A 20,782-nucleotide genomic window follows, 5' to 3' on the forward strand; every position below is an offset into this window, starting at 1 on the left:
TCCTGTCAGCTTCACCCATTTGCACCGAAACAAAGGGATCTTAAAAGTAGGTCCATAGTCAAGTTCCCATATCTCCTCTATGTACCCGTAATATGTTTCCAAACAGTGTCCATTCTCGTTTGTTGCATCAAAGCGGACACCACTATTTTGGTTGGTGCTCTTTTTATCTTGGGCAACCGTGTAAAATGTATTCCCATTTATCTCATACCCTTGGAAAGTACATATAGTCGAAGGTGGTGGCCTGGCCAAACAGTACAGCTGATCTCCAACGGTGTCGTCATTCATGAGATGTGTCTGCAACCAACTGCCGAAAGTCTTCTCGTGTTCCCCTTTAATCCAAGAGTCAGCCTTCCCCGGGTTTTCGGAGCATAGAATATTCTTGTGTCTCACGATATACGGAGCCACCACGATGGAATTGTGTAGAACTGTGTAGTGTGCTTGAGAGAAAGAATGCCCGTCCATACATACTTTTGTTTTCCTTCCTAGTGTGCCTTTTCCTGTCAGCCTACCCTCATACCGAGATTCAGGAACACCAATCGGCTTAAGGTCAGGAAGAAAGTCCACACAAAACTCAATGACCTCCTCTGTTCCATAGCCCTTGGAGATGCTTCCTTCTGGCCTAGCACGGTTACGAACATATTTCTTTAAGACTCCCATGAACCTCTCGAAGGGGAACATATTGTGTAGAAACACAGGACCGAGAATTCTAATCTCTTCGACTAGGTGAACTAGGAGGTGTGTCATTATATTGAAGAAGGATGGCGGGAACAACAACTCAAAGCCGACCAGACATTGGACCACATCAATCTGTAACCCTGATAGACTTTCTCGATCGATTACCTTCTGAGAAATTGCATTGAGGAATGCACATACCTTCACAATTGCCAGGCGAACATTTTCCGGTAGAATTCCCCTCAATGCAACCGGAAGCAATTGCGTCATAAGCACGTGGCAGTCATGAGACTTTAGGTTTTGGAATTTTTTGTCTTTCATATTTACGATTCCCTTTATATTCGACGAGAAGCCAGTCGGGACCTTGATACTGAAAAGGACTTCAAAGAAGATTTCCTTCTCTTCCTTAGTAAGAGCGTAGCTGGCACGCCCTTGAAACTGCCCTGGATGCATGCCATCTCTTCCTTTATGACGTTCCTGGTCCTCCCGTGCTTCCGGTGTATCTTTTGACTTCCCATACAAGCCCAGGAAGCCTAGAATATTCACGCAGATATTCTTCGTCACGTGCATCACGTCGATTGCCGAGCGGACCTCATGGACTTCCCAGTAGGGTAGCTGCCAAAATATAGATTTCTTCTTCCACATGGGTACGCGCTTATGAGGGCTGTTAGGAACAGGTTGGCTGCCAGGACCCATTCCAAAGATTACTTTTAAATCTTTGACCATATCGAATACTTCAGCACCAGTACGGATGACAGGCTTCCCCCGGGGTTCTGCCTTGCCATTGAAATGCTTGCCTTTTTTCTTTAAGGGATGCGTGGGCGGAAGAAAACGACGATTGTACGGGTACACATTCTTGTTGGAAATATGCCCTAGAGGCAATAATAAATTTGTTATTATTATATTTCTTAGTTCATGATAATCGTTTATTATCCATGCTATAATTGTATTGATTGGAAACACAATACTTGTGTGGATACATAGACAAAACACTGTCCCTAGTAAGCCTCTAGTTGACTAGCTCGTTGATCAAAGATGGTCAAGGTTTCCTGGCCATAGGCAAGTGTTGTCACTTGATAACGGGATCACATCATTAGGAGAATCATGTGATGGACTAGACCCAAACTAATAGACGTAGCATGTTGATCGTGTCATTTTGTTGCTACTGTTTTCTGCGTGTCAAGTATTTATTCCTATGACCATGAGATCATATAACTCACTGACACCGGAGGAATGCTTTGTGTGTATCAAACGTCGCAACGTAACTGGGTGACTATAAAGATGCTCTACAGGTATCTCCGAAGGTGTTAGTTGAGTTAGTATGGATCAAGACTGGGATTTGTCACTCCGTGTGAACGGAGAGGTATCTCGGGGCCCACTCGGTAATACAACATCACACACAAGCCTTGCAAGCAATGTAACTTAGTGTAAGTTGCGGGATCTTGTATTACGGAACGAGTAAAGAGACTTGCCAGTAAACGAGATTGAAATAGGTATACGGATACTGACGATCGAATCTCGGGCAAGTAACATACCGAAGGACAAAGGGAATGACATACGGGATTATATGAATCCTTGGCACTGAGGTTCAAACGATAAGATCTTCGTAGAATATGTAGGATCCAATATGGGCATCCAGGTCCCGCTATTGGATATTGACCGAGGAGTCTCTCGGGTCATGTCTACATAGTTCTCGAACCCGCAGGGTCTGCACACTTAAGGTTCGACGTTGTTTTATACGTATTTGAGTTATATGGTTGGTTACCGAATGTTGTTCGGAGTCCCGGATGAGATCCAGGACGTCACGAGGAGCTCCGGAATGGTCCGGAGGTAAAGATTGATATATAGGAAGTCCTGTTTTGGTCACCGAAAAAGTTTCGGGCTCATCGGTAGTGTACCGGGAGTGCCGGGAGGGGTGCCGGGGACCATCGGAAGGGGTGTCACGCCCCAAGGGGTCTCATGGGCTATGGGAAGAGATAAACCAGCCCCTAGTGGGCTGGAATAAGTTCCCACTAAGGCCCATAAGGTTTGAGAAGGAAAAAACACAAGGTGGAAAGAGTTTCCAAGTGGGAAGGTGGAATCCTACTCCAAGTAGGATTGGAGTAGGACTCCTCCACTTCCAATTTCGGCCAACCCTTTAGGTTTTGAGGCTGCCTCCTCCCCTCCCTCCCACCTATATATACGGAGGTTTTAGGGCTGATTTGAGATGACTTTTCCACGGCAGCCCGACCACATACCTCCACGGTTTTTCCTCTAGATCGCGTTTCTGCGGAGCTCGGGCGGAGCCCTGCTGAGACAAGGTCATCACCAACCTCCGGAGCGCCGTCACGCTGCCGGAGAACTCTTCTACCTCTCCGTCTCTCTTGCTGGATCAAGAAGGCCGAGATCATCGTCGAGCTGTACGTGTGCTGAACGCGGAGGTGCCGTCCGTTCGGTACTAGATCGTGGGACTGATCGCGGGATTGTTCGCGGGGCGGATCGAGGGACGTGAGGACGTTCCACTACATCAACCGCGTTCACTAACGCTTCTGCTGTACGATCTACAAGGGTACGTAGATCACTCATCCCCTCTCGTAGATGGACATCACCATGATAGGTCTTCGTGCGCGTAGGAAAATTTTTGTTTCCCTTGCGACGTTCCCCAACAGTGGCATCATGAGCTAGGTTCATGCGTAGATGTCTTCTCGAGTAGAACACAAAAGTTTTTGTGGGCGGTGATGTGCGTTTTGCTGCCCTCCTTAGTTTTTTCTTGATTCCGCGGTATTGTTGGATTGAAGCGGCTTGGACCGACATTACTCGTACGCTTACGAGAGACTGGTTTCATCGTTACGAGTAACCCCCTTTGCTCAAAGATGACTGGCAAGTGACTGTTTCTCCAACTTTAGTTGAATCGGATTTGACCGAGGAGGTCCTTGGATGAGGTTAAATAGCAACTCATATATCTCCGTTGTGGTGTTTGCGTAAGTAAGATGCGATCCTACTAGATACCCTCGGTCACCACGTAAAACATGCAACAACAAAATTAGAGGACGTCTAACTTGTTTTTGCAGGGTATGATTGTGATGTGATATGGCCAACGATGTGATGTGATATATTGGATGTATGAGATGATCATGTTGTAATAGAAATATCGACTTGCACGTCGATGGTACGGCAACCGGCAGGAGCCATAGGGTTGTCTTTATACTAACGTTTGTGCTTGCAGATGCGTTTACTATTTTTCTAGGATGTAGCTTTAGTAGTAATAGCATAAGTAGCACGACAACCCCGATGGCAACACGTTGATGGATGATCATGGTGTGGCGCCGGTGACAAGAAGATCGTGCCGGTGCTTTGGTGATGGAGATCAAGAAGCACGTGATGATGGCCATATCATGTCACTTATGAATTGCATGTGATGTTAATCCCTTTATGCACCTTATTTTGCTTAGAACGACGGTAGCATTATGAGGTGATCTCTCACTAAAATTTCAAGACGAAATTGTGTTCTCCCCGACTGTGCACCGTTGCGACAGTTCTTCGTTTCGAGACACCACGTGATGATCGGGTGTGATAGACTCAACGTTCACATACAACGGGTGCAAAACAGTTGCACACGCAGAACACTCGGGTTAAGCTTGACGAGCCTAGCATGTGCAGACATGGCCTCGGAACACATGAGACCGAAAGGTCGAGCATGAATCGTATGGTTGATATGATTAGCATAGAGATGCTTACCACTGAAACTATTCTCGACTCACGTGATGATCGGACTTGAGATAGTGGATTTGGATCATGTACCACTCAAATGACTAGAGAGATGTACTTTTTGAGTGGGAGTTCTTAAGTAATATGATTAATTGAACTAATTGTCATAAACATAGTCTAATGGTCTTTGCGAATTACGATGTAGCTTGCGCTATAGCTCTACTGTTTTTATATGTTCCTAGAGAAAATTTAGTTGAAAGTTGATAGTAGCAAACTTTGCAGAGGATTGTCCTCGTTGCTGCGCAGAAGGCTTATGTCCTTAATGCACCACTTGGTGTGCTGCACCTCGAGCGTCGTCTGTGGATGCTGTGAACATCCGACATACACGTTTCTGATGACTACATGATAGTTCAGTGCAAAATACTTAATGGCTTAGAAGCAAGGCGCCAAAGACGTTTTGAAACGTCACGGAACATAAGTGATGTTCTAAAGAGATGAAATTGTGATTTCATGCTTGTGCCCTTGTTAAGAGGTACGAGACCTCCAACAAGATTCTTTGTCCACAAAGTAAATGAGAAAAGCTCAATCGTTGAGCGTGTGCTCAGATTGTCTGAGTACGACAAACACTTGAATCAAGTGGGAGTTAATCTTCCAGATGAGATAGTGATGGTTCTCCAAAAGTCACTGCCACCAAGCTGTGAGAGCTTCGTGATGAACTATAACATATCAAGGATAGATACAATGATCCTTGAGCGATTCGTGATGTTTGACACTGCGAAAGTAGAAATCAAGAAGGAGCGTCAATAGTTGATGGTTTGTAAAACCACTAAGTTTCAAGAAAGGCAAGGGCTAGAAGGGATACTTCGTGAAACGGCAAAACAGTTGCTGCACTAATGAAGAGACCCAAGATTAAACCCAAACCCGAGACTAAGTGCTTCTGTAATGAGGGGAACAGTCACTGAGGCGGAGCAACTCTAGATACTTGGTAGATAAGAAGGCTGGCAAAAGTCGAAAGAAGTGTATTTGATATACATGATGTTGATGTGTACTTTACTAGTACTCCTAGTAGCATGAGGGTATTGGATACCGGTTCGGTTGCTAAGTCATTAGTAACACGAAATGAAAGCTACGACATAAACGGAGACTAGCTAAAGGCGAGGTGACGATACGTGTTGGAAGTGTTTCCAAGGTTGATATGATCAAACGTCGCACGCTCCCTCTACCATCGGGATTGGTGTTAAACCTAAATAATTGTTATTTGGTGCTTGCGTTAAGCATGAACATGATTGTATCGTGTTTATTGCAATACGATTATTCATTTAAGGAGAATAATGGTTACTCTATTTTCTTGAATATTCACCTTCAATGGTTTATTGAATCTCGATCGTAGTGTTACACATGTTCATGATATTGGTGCCAAAAGATACGAGTTAATGATGATAGTACCACTTACTTGTGGCACTGCCGCTTGAGTCATGTTAGTATAAATTGCATGAAGAGGCTCCATGCTGATGGATCTTTGTACTCACCTGATTTCGAATCACTAGTGACATGCAAATCATACCACATGAGCAAGGCCTTGTTTTCATTGAGATGAAATAAGATAGTAACTTGTTGGAAGTGATACATTTTGATGTATGCAGTCCAATGGGTGCTGAGGCACGCAGTGGATATCATTATGTTCTTACTTCACTGACGATTTGAGTAGATACAGGAGTATTTACTTAATGAATCACAAGTCTGAAATGTTGAAAAGTTCAATTCCGTTTCAGAGTGAAGTTCATCGTAACAAGAGGATAAACTGTCTACGATATGATCATGGAAATGAAAATCTGAGTTACGGGTTTTGGTACGCAGTTAAGACAATGTGGAAATTGTTTCGCAGTTCATGCCACCTGGAACATCATAGTGTGATGATGTGTCTGAACGTCATAGCCACGCACTATTTGGTATGGTGCATACTATGATGTCTCTTATCGAATTATCACTATCGTTTATGGGTTTTGCATTAGAGACAACCGCACTCACTTTAAATAGGGCACCGCGTATTTCCGTTGAGATGACACAGTATAGACTGAGGTTTAGAGAAATCTAAACTGTCGTTTCCTGAAAGTTTGGGGTTTCGACACTTATGTGAAAAAGTTTCAGTCTGATAAGCTCGAACCCAAAGCGGATAAATGCATCTTCATAGGATATCCAAAACAGTTGGGTACATCTCCTATCTCAGATCCGAAAGCAAAGTGTTTGTTTCTAGAAACGGATCCTTTCTCGAGGAAAGGTTTCTCTCGAAAGAATTGAGTGGGAGGGTAGTAGAACTTGATGAGGTTATAGAACCATCACTTCAACCAGTGTGTAGCAGGGCATAGGAAGTTGTTCCTGTGGCGCCTACACCAATTGAAGTGAAAGCTGATGATGGTGATCATTGAGCTTCGAATCAAGTTACTATAAACCTCGTAGGTCGACAAGGTCGCGTACTGCTGTAGAATAGTACGGTAACCCTGTCTTGGAGGTCATGTTGTTGAGCAACAGTGAACCTACGAGTTATGGAGAAAGCGATGGTGGGCCCAGATTCCGACAAATGGCTGGAAGCCATGAAATCCGAGAGAGGATCCATGTATGAAAACAAAGTGTAGACTTTGGTAGAACTACTTGATGGTCATAGGACTATTGAGTAAAAATGGATCTTTAAAGGAAGACAGACGATGATGGTGATAAGTCACTATTAAGAAAAGCTCGACTTGTCGCAAAGATGTTTTCGACAAGATCAAACAAGTTGACTATGATGAGACTTTCTCACTCGTAGCGATGCTAAAGGTCTGTTAGAATTATGTTAGTTGTTGATGCATTATTTATGAAATATTGCATGTAGGATGTCAAAACATTGTTTTCTCAACGGTTTCCTTGAGCAAACATTGTATGTGATACAACCAGAAGGTTTTGTCAATCCTAAAGATACTAGCAAGTATGCAAGCTCCAGTGATCCTTCAATGGACTGGTGCAAGCATCTCGGAGTTGGAATATACACTTTGATGAGATGATCAAAGATTTTGGGTTTGTACAAGGTTTATGAGAAACTTGTATTTCCAAAGAAGTGAGTGGGAGCACTATAGAACTTCTGATAAGTATATGTGGTTGACATATTGTGGATCAGAAGTAATGTAGAATTTCTGTAAAGCATACAAGGTTGTTTGAAAGGAGTTTTCAAAGGAATACCTAGATTGAGCTACTTGAACGTTGAGCATCAAACATCTATGGAGATAGATCGAAAGCGCTTAATGGAAGTTTCAACAAAATGCATGCCTTGACAAGTTTTGAAGGAGTTCAAAATAGATCAGCAAAGAAGGAGTTCTTGGTTGCGTTGTAAGGTGTGAATTTGAGTAAGACTCAAAACCCGACCCCGGCAGAATAAAGAGAATAGACGAAGGTCGTCTTCTATGCCTTGCCGTAGAATCTAAAGTATGCCATGCTGTGTACCGCACCTGATGTGTGCCTTGACTCAAAGTATGTTGAGAGGTACAGAGAGTGATCCATGATTGAATCACTAGCAGCGGTCAAAATTTATCCTTAGTAACTAATGGACTAAGGAATTTTTCTCGATTATGGAGGTGGTTAAAGAGTTCGTCATAAAAGGTTACGTCGATGCAAACTTTGACACTAATCCGATTAACTATGAGTAGTGAAACGGATTCATATAGTAGAGTAGATATTTGGAGCATTTCCGAATAGCGCGTAGTAGCAGCATCTATAAGATGACATAAAGATTTGTAAAGAACGCACGGATCTGAAAGTTTCAGAACCGTTGACTAAAACCTCTCTCACGAGCAAGACGTGACCAGACCCCAGAACTATATGGGTGTTGGATTCGTTGGAATCACATGGTGATGTGAACTAGATTATTGACTCTAGTGCAAGTGCGAGACTGTTGGAAATATGCCCTAGAGGCAATAATAAATTAGTTATTATTATATTTCTTAGTTCATGATAATCGTTTATTATCCATGCTATAATTGTATTGATTGGAAACACAATACTTGTGTGGATACATAGACAAAACACTGTCCCTAGTAAGCCTCTAGTTGACTAGCTCGTTGATCAAAGATGGTCAAGGTTTCCTGGCCATAGGCAAGTGTTGTCACTTGATAACGGGATCACATCATTAGGAGAATCATGTGATGGACTAGACCCAAACTAATAGACGTAGCATGTTGATCGTGTCATTTTGTTGCTACTGTTTTCTGCGTGTCAAGTATTTATTCCTATGACCATGAGATCATATAACTCACTGACACCGGAGGAATGCTTTGTGTGTATCAAACGTCGCAACGTAACTGGGTGACTATAAAGATGCTCTACAGGTATCTCCGAAGGTGTTAGTTGAGTTAGTATGGATCAAGACTGGGATTTGTCACTCCGTGTGAACGGAGAGGTATCTCGGGGCCCACTCGGTAATACAACATCACACACAAGCCTTGCAAGCAATGTAACTTAGTGTAAGTTGCGGGATCTTGTATTACGGAACGAGTAAAGAGACTTGCCAGTAAACGAGATTGAAATAGGTATACGGATACTGACGATCGAATCTCGGGCAAGTAACATACCGAAGGACAAAGGGAATGACATACGGGATTATATGAATCCTTGGCACTGAGGTTCAAACGATAAGATCTTCGTAGAATATGTAGGATCCAATATGGGCATCCAGGTCCCGCTATTGGATATTGACCGAGGAGTCTCTCGGGTCATGTCTACATAGTTCTCGAACCCGCAGGGTCTGCACACTTAAGGTTCGACGTTGTTTTATACGTATTTGAGTTATATGGTTGGTTACCGAATGTTGTTCGGAGTCCCGGATGAGATCCAGGACGTCACGAGGAGCTCCGGAATGGTCCGGAGGTAAAGATTGATATATAGGAAGTCCTGTTTTGGTCACCGAAAAAGTTTCGGGCTCATCGGTAGTGTACCGGGAGTGCCGGGAGGGGTGCCGGGGACCATCGGGAGGGGTGTCACGCCCCAAGGGGTCTCATGGGCTATGGGAAGAGATAAACCAGCCCCTAGTGGGCTGGAATAAGTTCCCACTAAGGCCCATAAGGTTTGAGAAGGAAAAAACACAAGGTGGAAAGAGTTTCCAAGTGGGAAGGTGGAATCCTACTCCAAGTAGGATTGGAGTAGGACTCCTCCACTTCCAATTTCGGCCAACCCTTTAGGTTTTGAGGCTGCCTCCTCCCCTCCCTCCCACCTATATATACGGAGGTTTTAGGGCTGATTTGAGACGACTTTTCCACGGCAGCCCGACCATATACCTCCACGGTTTTTCCTCTAGATCGCGTTTCTGCGGAGCTCGGGCGGAGCCCTGCTGAGACAAGGTCATCACCAACCTCCGGAGCGCCGTCACGCTGCCGGAGAACTCTTCTACCTCTCCGTCTCTCTTGCTGGATCAAGAAGGCCGAGATCATCGTCGAGCTGTACGTGTGCTGAACGCGGAGGTGCCGTCCGTTCGGTACTAGATCGTGGGACTGATCGCGGGATTGTTCGCGGGGCGGATCGAGGGACGTGAGGACGTTCCACTACATCAACCGCGTTCACTAACGCTTCTGCTGTACGATCTACAAGGGTACGTAGATCACTCATCCCCTCTCGTAGATGGACATCACCATGATAGGTCTTCGTGCGCGTAGGAAAATTTTTGTTTCCCTTGCGACGTTCCCCAACAATTCTTCCTACATTTGTCCAGATATATACTTTCTGTCTGATCCAAACAGTGCGTGCATGCATTGTATCCCTTGTTTGACTGTCCTGAAAGGTTACTAAGAGCAGGCCAATAATTGATGGTTACGAAAAGCAACGCTCGAAGGTCAAATTCCTCTTGTTTGTGCTCGTCCCACACACGTACACCTGGTTCGGCCCACAACTGTAAAAGTTCATCAACTAATGGCCTTAGGTACACATCAATATCGTTGCCGGGTTGCTTTGGACCTTGGATAAGCACTGGCATCATAATGAACTTCCGCTTCATGCACAACCAAGGAGGCAGGTTGTAGATACATAGAGTAACGGGCCAGGTGCTGTGACTGCAACTCTGCTCCCCAAAAGGATTCATGCCATCTGTACTCAGACCAAACCATAAGTTCCTTGTGTCAGCTGCAAATCTCGGGAACTCTCTCTCGATTTTTCTCCACTGCCGACCATCAGCGGTGTGCCTCAACTTATCGTCTTTCATACGATCTTCCATGTGCCATCGCAACAACTTCGCATGATCTTTATTTCTGAACAGACGTTTCAACCGTGGTATTATAGGAGCATACCAAATCACCTTGGCAGGAACCCTCTTCCTGGGTGGCTCGCCCTCAATATCACCAGGGTCATCTTTTCTGATCTTATACCGCAATGCAGTGCATACCAGGCATTTATCCATATTCTCGTACTTCTCACCGCGGTAGAGGATGCAGTCATTAGGGCATGCATGTATCTTCTGCACGTCTAATCCTAGAGGGCAGACAAGCTTCTTTGCTTCGTACGTGCTGGCGGGCAATTCGTTCTTTCTTGGAAGCATCTTCTTCATTAGTACCAGCAACTTTTCGAATGACGAGTCAGTCACACCGGTCTCTGCCTTCCACTTTAGCAATTCCAGTGTGCTACCCAGCTTCTTCTGGCCATCTTCACAAGTTGGGTACAATAATTTGTTGTGGTCCTGTAACATCTGCTCGAACTGCAACCTCTCCTTTTCTATGTCGCAACCTCGCCGTGCATCAGAAATGACCCGGCCAAGATCATCAGCGGGCTCATCTGGTTCCCGTTCTTCATCCTGATTTTCTTCTTCATTGTCTTCCATTGCGGTATCAGCATACTCAGGGAACATAGATCGGTAGTTTTCATCATCCTTCTCTTCTTCTTCATCGTCGTCTTCCATCATAACCCCTCTTTCTCCGTGCTTGGTCCAAACATTATAGCCCGACATAAAACCGGACCGAAGCAGGTGGCTCTGAATGACTCTTGAGGAAGTGTAATCCTTCTCATTCCGACATTCAACACATGGACAAAACATATAGCCACCACCATGCTTGTTCGCATCGGCTGCATCTCGAAAAGAATGCACGCCTTCTCTGTAAGCGGTTGTGCGTCGATCACCGTACATCCATGGATGGCTCATCTGCGTTATACGACAGTATATCAAATACAATCACGATCCTAAAAATTAGTACCGCACGGTCTAAACGAGGAAATATAGTTGCTAACCTTTTAGAATAAGTAGAAATAAAGAGGAAGAGGTTTAAGCGTGGCTCGGGCATCTCATATCGTAGTTGTGTTCGGTGAACTGAAGCGGCATCGCTCTAACACACATTTCAACAAACACCTCTAGTACATCCAAGAAAAATGGAGAGCTAGCACACACCCACACTCTTCCATCCAAGAAAAATGCAAGGAAGAGGGGAGAGGGGGGTTGTGGCCAATATATATAGGCAGAGGACTTTAGTCCCGGTTTGAGAAACAAATCGGGACTAAAGGTGGCGCACATGCGGGCTGCACACCGCGTAGCCCTTTAGTCCCGGTTTCAGTCACAAACCAAGACTAAAGGCTCCTTACGGGCCGGTACCAAAGCCTCGTGGGCGGCATTGCAATTTGGGGCGACGTGGCCGGGCCTTTAGTCCCGGCCCAGAGGGAGGCCGGCGCTAAAGGGTCCAGGCCAAAGGCCCGTTTTCCACTAGTGATAGAGCATGGACGAGAGGAATCTTTTCACATGGTGTTCAGATCTAAGATCATTCGCATTTTGTGTTGCTAGCTACATACCTGACGGGCAAGGAAGCCGCATGTTGCTGGATGTACTGCATCACTAAATATGTTGCGAGTTAGTCTCTTTTGTCCTTCACTTCACCAAAACTATTGATGTTGGATTGTAGATCAAAGACTGACGATGAAAAGTTAGTGTAATTTATTCTACCATCTGATGCCACAAGCCAATTTGATGTTTTATATGCTACTGTTCATGTAAGGACAACATAAAAAAGTTCACAATTTTATTTTCCTCGTATATAGAAAACCTACCTTATTCACATCATAGCATGTCTTTCTCTATGCACAAGACAGATTTTGGTCTTCATTTTTTGGTGAGCAGACATCCTTAATCTGTCTAACTAGAGATTTATGGTGTGCAAATTGTTTTGGCTTCTAACACATTTGGTCTTCCCTTGCTCTCTGGAATGTAATACAAACAAAGGGGATTATCAATCAAGTTATATTAGTGAATGTTCAACACACTTCCCCATAATAATTATTGATCATATAAAACCAAGTAGATATGATGGGTTAACGTGTGTATGCAGTTTGTAGCTTTGCCTAGAATAAAGTTGCTTAATTCTCAAAAAAAACTAAGTTACATAGCTCTTTCGGGTATGGCAAATATTCGAGGAAGAGATGCATGAACAAAGTGATCCATCTAAATGATTAAATGTCCACATCATATGTAATTTGTTGTGTTTTTCTTCTCACTCTTTTGTTACTTTTTCTTACAACCTTCATGTCTGAAGAGAACTAACTATTACACTTCATTTTGTTTGTGTATTATTGTGCCAAGGACATATGCATTTTTATTCTCCCGTTGCAACGCACGGGTATTTTTACTAGTTGTCTACAAACATCAAACACGGGTCACCAAATCCACCTAGACCGGTCAGAATGTTTGATGTCCTACAAACTTGCCCCACATCCAGAAAGGTTTGTGGAAGTCAAGATGTCCACCAACGTCGGGCTACGACACAACCCCATCAAACAACCCTATTCGATCGTCGACTTTAGAACCCTCCGCATAGTGACACCCCAATACCCTACCTCTACCCCTGCTCCCACCATCTGAGTCATCGTCCGTCGTCCCTAGTTCGCATCCGCATTCATCATCTGATGTCGCAATTGCTGGCTCCGCACCTTCGTGGTTCAAGAAAATGATGTCGGGGGTGCCACACCAAAATCGTGGAGGAGGTCCATGTAGTGCCCCAGATGTAAACCTTCCCTATTTGGAATCTATTGCAAGTGGGTCCACCTTGTCAGAGATTTGATGTTATCATTTGTGCCATGACTTCTGGTGTTGTTCCTTGTATTTTTTTCCCTTCCTTGCATGCATGCATAGCATATCGTTGCATGCCTTGTCTTGTGTTGTTGCTATATGATCTTAGCATTTCATGTGGTGTGGTGATCTTGTGGTTAGCTACCTTGTGTTGCATGTGATCTTGTGTGTGTGTGTTGAGGGGCTACTAAGAGTTCATGTGATGGTAGTACTAAGGTAGTGGGGCTTGTCATATTTACAAAGCCCCCCCTCTCTCTCTCTCTTAGTTCCCTAGCTCAGATATTTATATGATCCTTCCCTGTTTTAAAAATGTCCAATGTTTAGGGATTATTGTGAGTGTGAAGTTGTGATAGTTTGGTGTTTTTAAAAGTGTTTAAAGTAGGTGAAATAAGAACAAAACAGAGGCATTAATTCTGTTTTGTGAAATATTATCTGCTCCTAAAAATCTTGATCTTATTTTATTTAAATAGGTCATATTTTTATATGACCAGGGGGTATTTTCTTTTGAATTTATCCCAGTAGTTTTTGCCTTGTATTATTTTTCCTTTCTGGCTTTCTTTTAAATAGAAGTAGCACACGTTTTTCTTTTATGTCTAAATAGCGCCAGTGGGCTCCCTCTCCCTGGCGGCCCTTTCCCTTCCTCCCTCGCGCAGGTGGCCCATCCGCCTTTCGTCCTCCTCCTGACGCCGTTGTTTTCCTTCCCTCGCTTTCCATCAGTGTGCAAGAGAGAGAGAGAGCGGGCAGTAACGTCGTTGCACAAACGTCGAGGGGCCCTTATATCCTGGGCGTCCGTGCCCCCCCCCCCCCTCGCCTAGGGTTCCTCTCCATTCCCTCCTGCCGCCGCCACCTCTCTTCTTCCCCTCCATCTCTCCCTTCCTCCCCAAGGTAAGTACTCTGTAGGAGTTAGCACAGAAGCAGAGAAGGAGCCCGCCGTCGATCCCCTGCCTCCCGTCGTCTTCGGCGACGGTGGCCATGTCCAGGAGCTCGGGGTTCGACCCCGTGTTCCATTCCCGTCGTCGGTAGAGTCGGGGAGCGACCACACCGACGGGGCCGAGCTCGTCTTCGCCACGGCCACGGTGCCCTCCTTCCTCTACTTCAGCAGCAGCAGATCTTCCTCCGTTCGTTCTTCTTCCTCTTCATCGCCTCGTCGCCGTGGGTTCACCTCCTTCATTCTCCCTTCTCGAGGTGAGCATCGCCCCCTTGCTTCCTCCTCCTTGGTTCGGTCTAGATCCGAGGAAGGGCTCGTCGTTTCCTCTTTGTTGCCATTCGTCAGAGTGTAGCGAGGTGATGCGTGTGCGTAGCGTGGTGCGATATGCGTGATGGCGTTGATTGGTAGTAGTAGGAGCAGGAGCTCGCCTCCATCCGGTGCGTCGAAGCCGCTGCGGCAGCAGGGCGTGCCACCTCCCTCCCTGTCACCAGGTTCCTGTCAAGCAGGGTGTACCAGGGCATCAGGAGCTGTGTGCGTGTGTATCTTTCTATCAGGGCGACATGTAGGCATGTAGCAGTAGCAGGGGATCTCCCCCTTCGTGTTGCTTCGTCGTGGTGGAGGGTTCCTTCGGTGGCGCAGCAGCAGCAGCAGCACGGCGAGGCGCCGTCGTTCCTTCCCTATCGCCAGCGCGTCTCTGTGCGTGCAGGGCAGAGCTGCGGTAGGGGTAGTATACATTGTTCGCGTGCCCTCCTCTGTTAGTTACCACATTCGTAGCGCAGTGGTAGAGAGCCCTGTGAGTTACCGAGAGGTGCAGGGATCGAGTCCGAGGTGATGCACCCCCCTTTTTGGGTTTCTTTTCTCTGATCGATAGCAGTAGCAGTAGCAGGGAGGGGTTAACCTGCTCTGTTCCCCTCTCTGTCAAAACAATGCCAGCAGCAGAGTGGTAGGATGCAGTGTGGTGCACTATGGGGTATACGGTTCGAATCCCTTCCAGCCCCTTTTTGCTATTTTCTTCTTTCTTTCTTATTTTTGTTTTCTTTGCTACTTCTTGTGCCTAAATAATGGACATTAAAAGGAGTGCAATTATTTTCCCTTCCTGCAATGCATTAGTGGTGTGGTTCATATTATGTGTGAGTGTGTAGGTATTTGCAAGGTAGTGTGTGATGCATGTGTGTGCAAGTATCATGTTGTGTGTGCACCTTGTGAGTGATTGGCACCATGAGATGAGGCATATGTAGGTGCATGTGCTAGTATAATCTTGAGCTTGCAAGCATAGTGGAGTGCATGTATGTGTTGTTTCCAAGTTTACTTGTTTAGTAGATTTTACCTTCATGTTATACTTTGGTTCAAGTGCTTATGAAGTGTGTGTGATGATGTATGTGGGTGGTAAGCCAGCCCCAGTTGCAACTTGTGCACCTCCTCATGTTAATATGAGAGAGGGCATGATGATGTGTGTGTGTGGGTGATCTAGTGAGAGAAGTGGTTGTGAAGTTGATGTGCATGACACAAACATGGGGTTCAAACCCCCATGTCACTTTGTCATTGTGCACATGAGCTCAACCATGTAGTATTTGATCTAGTGAAACTACATGAAATGATGCACTATTCACTAGGCATGATTTGGAGTAGTTTCCTCTTCCTTAATTTGTGGTCACTTGTTCCAAGTAAGTGCCCACATATTATATATGATTTTGGGGTAGAATCTCCCAAGGAATCCAGTGGTGAAGTTAGTTTTGCCATTAGGATACTTTCTGGAGTTGACATATTCAGATGTGTTGCAAGTTTGCTTCTTGTTTCCATGGAATAGGTGGAGCCCAAGGGCATGAGCTTTGGCGTGGTAGTAGTAGGGGTTTTTCTCTACACCATAGTGGTGTCATTTATCTCTTGGTGTTACTTGTGTGCAAGTTAGGCCTAGACAAAGTGGGCATGTGGCTGGAAATTCCAGATTAGTGAAAACCTGAGATTTTCACCAAGTCTGAGAATCTGGTTATATTTTCTTCCCCTGTAGATGAGGTTGTGCTGGTCATTGTGTTGTGATCTAGCCTTAGTTTAGTGCTAGGAATTTGGACCTGATATGTTTTTGAAGCTCCCTGTTAAATTTCATCCCATTTGGAGTCCTGTAGGTTATGTTTTGGCTGATGTCAAAAAGCTTCAGAACAAAGACAGAAAGTCAGGTGCAGGAATTTTCACTAAGTCCCTGTGATCTGATGGTTTTGGGAAAGTTTGCAGCCTTGTATCTTCCTGTGTTTAATTCGTTTTGGTGTGATTCTTGCTTGTGATTGTAGTATTCTTGGTTGGCTACAGCCACATATATTATTTGTCATAGTTGGGTGGCTGTAGGTGCTTTGCATGTAGCTCACAAAGTGCTAAGATGCAGATTATGGCAGATTATGTAGTTTTGTCATTTTGATGATTGTGAGTGCTTAGTTGATGTTGTGGTGTTCTTCCTTGCTCCAATCCATTCATATTGGGTTGTTATATGACTTGGAAACCTGGGAAAACCAGATTTGTGCCATTTGAGTGTGTGGTGAAGATTTTGACACGTAGGGTTTCATATCTTGTTTCGTTGATTCCCGTTGATCCGCAGCTCCGATTGTATTGTTCTTTATATGGTTTTGCATCGATTTCTCGAGACGCATCTACTCATGTCATTCTCATGCATGTCAAAATAGCTTAGGGTACAGTTCTGTCCAGAAACTTGTATTAGCTTCTTTTGCTTGTGCTAGTGATATAAATAGTGATGCATGCTCATTTTTCATCTCATGCATCATGTGCTTGTTGCATCTTGAGGTGCTGTTGTTCATTGGATGTTATTCTTATGTTGGGTAGCACCGGGATCGGAGAACGAGTACGTGGATTCGGGAGAGTACGTGCAGGACGAACAAAAACCATTCCAAGCTGGGGATATCACAAGCAAGATGATATGACCTTGATTCCATCTCTAGTCTTGTTATGCTAGTTTGCGTTTCCATGTCATATTGCTCGCTGCCTACCACTGAAATATTGCCTCTCGATATGCCATGAACCCAAACACTGATCCCTTCCTAGCAAACTTGATTGGCTAAGTAGGCTTTGCTCTGCTACTAATGTTAGCATTGCTAGATGCAGGTGCTTTGTATCATGTGACAACATGAGCTTGATATCATTATCTTAAATTCTATTATTTAATTAAGGCACCTATATACTTGGTAAATGACGGAAGGCCTAGCCTTTTGCCGGGTGCTTTGTTACGTTATTGCCGCCTTAGTTACCAGCTACCGGTGTTTGATTCCATAATGATCGCTCCTAACATGTTCGAGGTTGTTATGGGGACCCCCTCGATAAATCGCGTAGTGCTAAGGCTTGTCCGGCAGGACCCAACTTTGGTTTTAATCTGCTAATCACATAATAATCTGCATAGGGAATAGCTACCCCGAGGAATTTAATCAACAACCCGGGCCAGTGCTCCTCATGAGTGTTGGTCCCACCTGAGCGATGTCCGGGGCCCCACTGGTCACCCAGAGGTTTAGCCGTCCCGACGTCTAGCTCATCCGTCGTGTCCTGAGATTGAGATACGCGGCTCTTATCAGGGTCGTCGACACGACGGGAGGTCCTGCTAGCCTTGCCTTACCTTAGCGATATATCTTGCGTATAGGAATCCGAGTGAAGCTTTGGTTTCCCCCAGAGTTGAGGTTTTCCTCTAAGGAATCCAATGAGATCACGAGATTCATGATAGAGGATTACTTTGCGGCCTGTGTACGTTTGTGATGGACTAGTTGGAGCACCCCTGCAGGGTTTAATCTTTCGGAAAGCCGTGCCCGCGGTTATGTGGCAACTTGGAATATTTTGTTAACATCCGGTAATAGATAACTTAAACAAAAGCTAATAAAATTGCCAACTGTGTGCGTAACCGTGACTGTCCCCTCGAAGATCTCTCTTTGATCGGGAACACGGTGGGGTTATGAATGGCGTAGGTAGGTGTTCGGGGTCACTTAGTGATCAAGTATTGTCGATCGCTAGTACAGTCCACCCTCATTCATGTTCTACGTAAGTTAGCCACTAAATCAAGCTTAGGATGCTGCAACCTTAAACACTTCACCTTATCCTATCTAATAACTTGACTAGTTCTGGCACCAAGGTCTTAGATTGCTGAGTCCCCGTGGCTCATGGATTCCTCCACAATACCAACAGGTTTAGGTACCTCAGAGAAAGATGATCCCGACGGCACGCAGCTGGCGTGGTAGTACGGTGAGGAGACGGACCGCCTGTACGTAAACTATCCAGAAGATTGAGGCGTGGTCGTGATCGTGGGCCTGCAGGCGGGGTAGCATAGCCTTTCTATGTTTTGTAGTCCGTAGCGGAACTACCTTGGTTGTATGTGTGATGTACTCTGAGATATTTATGAGAAGGCAATTGAATCCCTGATTGTCTATCTTTATTATTATGTATGTGATGTGTTACCTGTTTGCAAGACGCTTAGATGTGCACCTTTCCAATTCGGGGCCTCGATCCCCAGATCGAAAAGGACCGCATCTTGGTCGTTACAGTCCACTCCGTTGATGCCTGGTGTCACGCCTGCATTGAGGCAGGACAGCCTTCGAGCTCACTGTACCCAAATTTGGAGGAGGACGAGGAGGGTGATACCATGGCCCATGATAGATGTCACGGAGGTGTTAGTGCATGCACTAGGAATGGAGGAGGTGACCGCGACGGAGCAAGAAGCGATGACCATCAACATCGTGTCACCGCATGCGGAGTACCGGTACAACCTAATGCTACTAGAAGAGCGTCTCTTGGCGGAGGCTCAAATGGATGCGGATCACGCGTCCACCGCCGATGTTGCCACGATTGTTAAGGTGGACCGCAACATCGCTGACGTGAACCGGTAGCGTTTGATGAGTAGATTAGGTTCTTTAGTTGTTTTGGTTTTTTTTTTGTTAAAGTAATCAAAAATCGATGAAATAAGCGGGGTCCATGGCCTTTTGGTGATCATGTTGGATGGTCGGCATCAGGCCGGATGTCCACTAACACATTTGGACAAGTCTACGGACAATTAATGATGTACATTCGTTGATCCGTGTTGGAGATGACCTAACCCCCAAGCCTAGTGAATCACATTGTTCCTTTGAGTTGTTAAACAGGGTAATGTGAATACATCATTCACATCATGCGTCGAAGCAGAATGGCTTCTAGAGCTTCTAATGGATTTGTTAGTGGTTGATAAGTCAATCCCGACTATCCTTATGAACTGCGACAATCAAACAGTGATTGCCAAGGCTAAGAGTTCAAAGGTCAACATGCAATCCACAAAGCATATAAGAAGAAGGTTGAAATATGTCGGGCATTCAAGAAAATCCGGGGTTATAGCGTTGGATTATTTCCAAACGGCTAAGAATCTAGCAAATCCCTTTACAAAAGGGTTATCACGGATTGTGATAGAAAATGCATCGAGGGAGATGGCCATAAGACCCACGTCAGTTGCCATGGGGGTATTCCAACCTATGTGATGAAACAACTTAAATGAAGCATCACCGAGGCAATTGGTGTTGCGATGAAACACCATCGAGACACCGGTGCTTCAGTGGAGCATCGCCGGCCCGTGGATGTGCTTCAATGGAGCATCGCTGTGGTCAAGAACCGATACTTCGGCGACGTGCGCTGCTATAGGGGGTTGTTGCTCACACGAGTGAGGAGGAAGACGAGCACTGCCAGCTAGAGGTGGAAGACTCGACGTGCTGCGTTGTCGCGAGCAAGCAATCGAACGGCAACACGCACTACATCGGACGGCTAGTCAGCCGGTTGATCTTTTGTAGCAGCGCCCCAACGACAAACAAACGTGATTAAAACTGTTTTGCACAAATCTTACAACAAACACATCGTGTGATGGATTATTTAGAGGGTGCTTGGATACGTTTCAGTCCCATGACTAAAAGTAGTGGGACTAAAACTTGATAGCCTCACCCATGCTTGTATCCAAATACTAAAGAGACTAAAATCAAGTTAATAATCATTTATTATCCTCCAAACCCTCGAATGCAGAACTCGCCTGTGTTAAAGGAGAAGAGTTAAATGACGAGAGAGATGACTAATCCATATTTTAGTAGGGGCACCCCTGACTAAAAGAAATTATAGGGTGCTTGGATACGTTTTAGTCCCATGACTAAAAGTAGTGAGACTAAAACTTGCTAGCCTCATCCATGCTTGGATCCAAATACTAAAGAGACTAAAATCAAGTTAATGAGCATTTATTATCCTCCAAACCCTCCAAGCATTAACTTGATTTTAGTCTCTTTAATATTTGGATCCAAGCATGGGTGAGGCTAGCAAGTTTTAGTCTCATTACTTTTAGTCATGGGACTAAAACGTATCCAAGCACCCTCTTAGTCCCTTGGATTCAAGCACCCTCTTAGTCTGAAGACTAGTTTTAGCCCCTCTTTAGTCAGGGATAATTGAAACTTTAA

The sequence above is a fragment of the Hordeum vulgare genome, chromosome 3H (assembly GCF_904849725.1).
Source record: "Hordeum vulgare subsp. vulgare chromosome 3H, MorexV3_pseudomolecules_assembly, whole genome shotgun sequence".
In the NCBI taxonomy this organism is placed as follows: Eukaryota; Viridiplantae; Streptophyta; class Magnoliopsida; order Poales; family Poaceae; genus Hordeum; species Hordeum vulgare.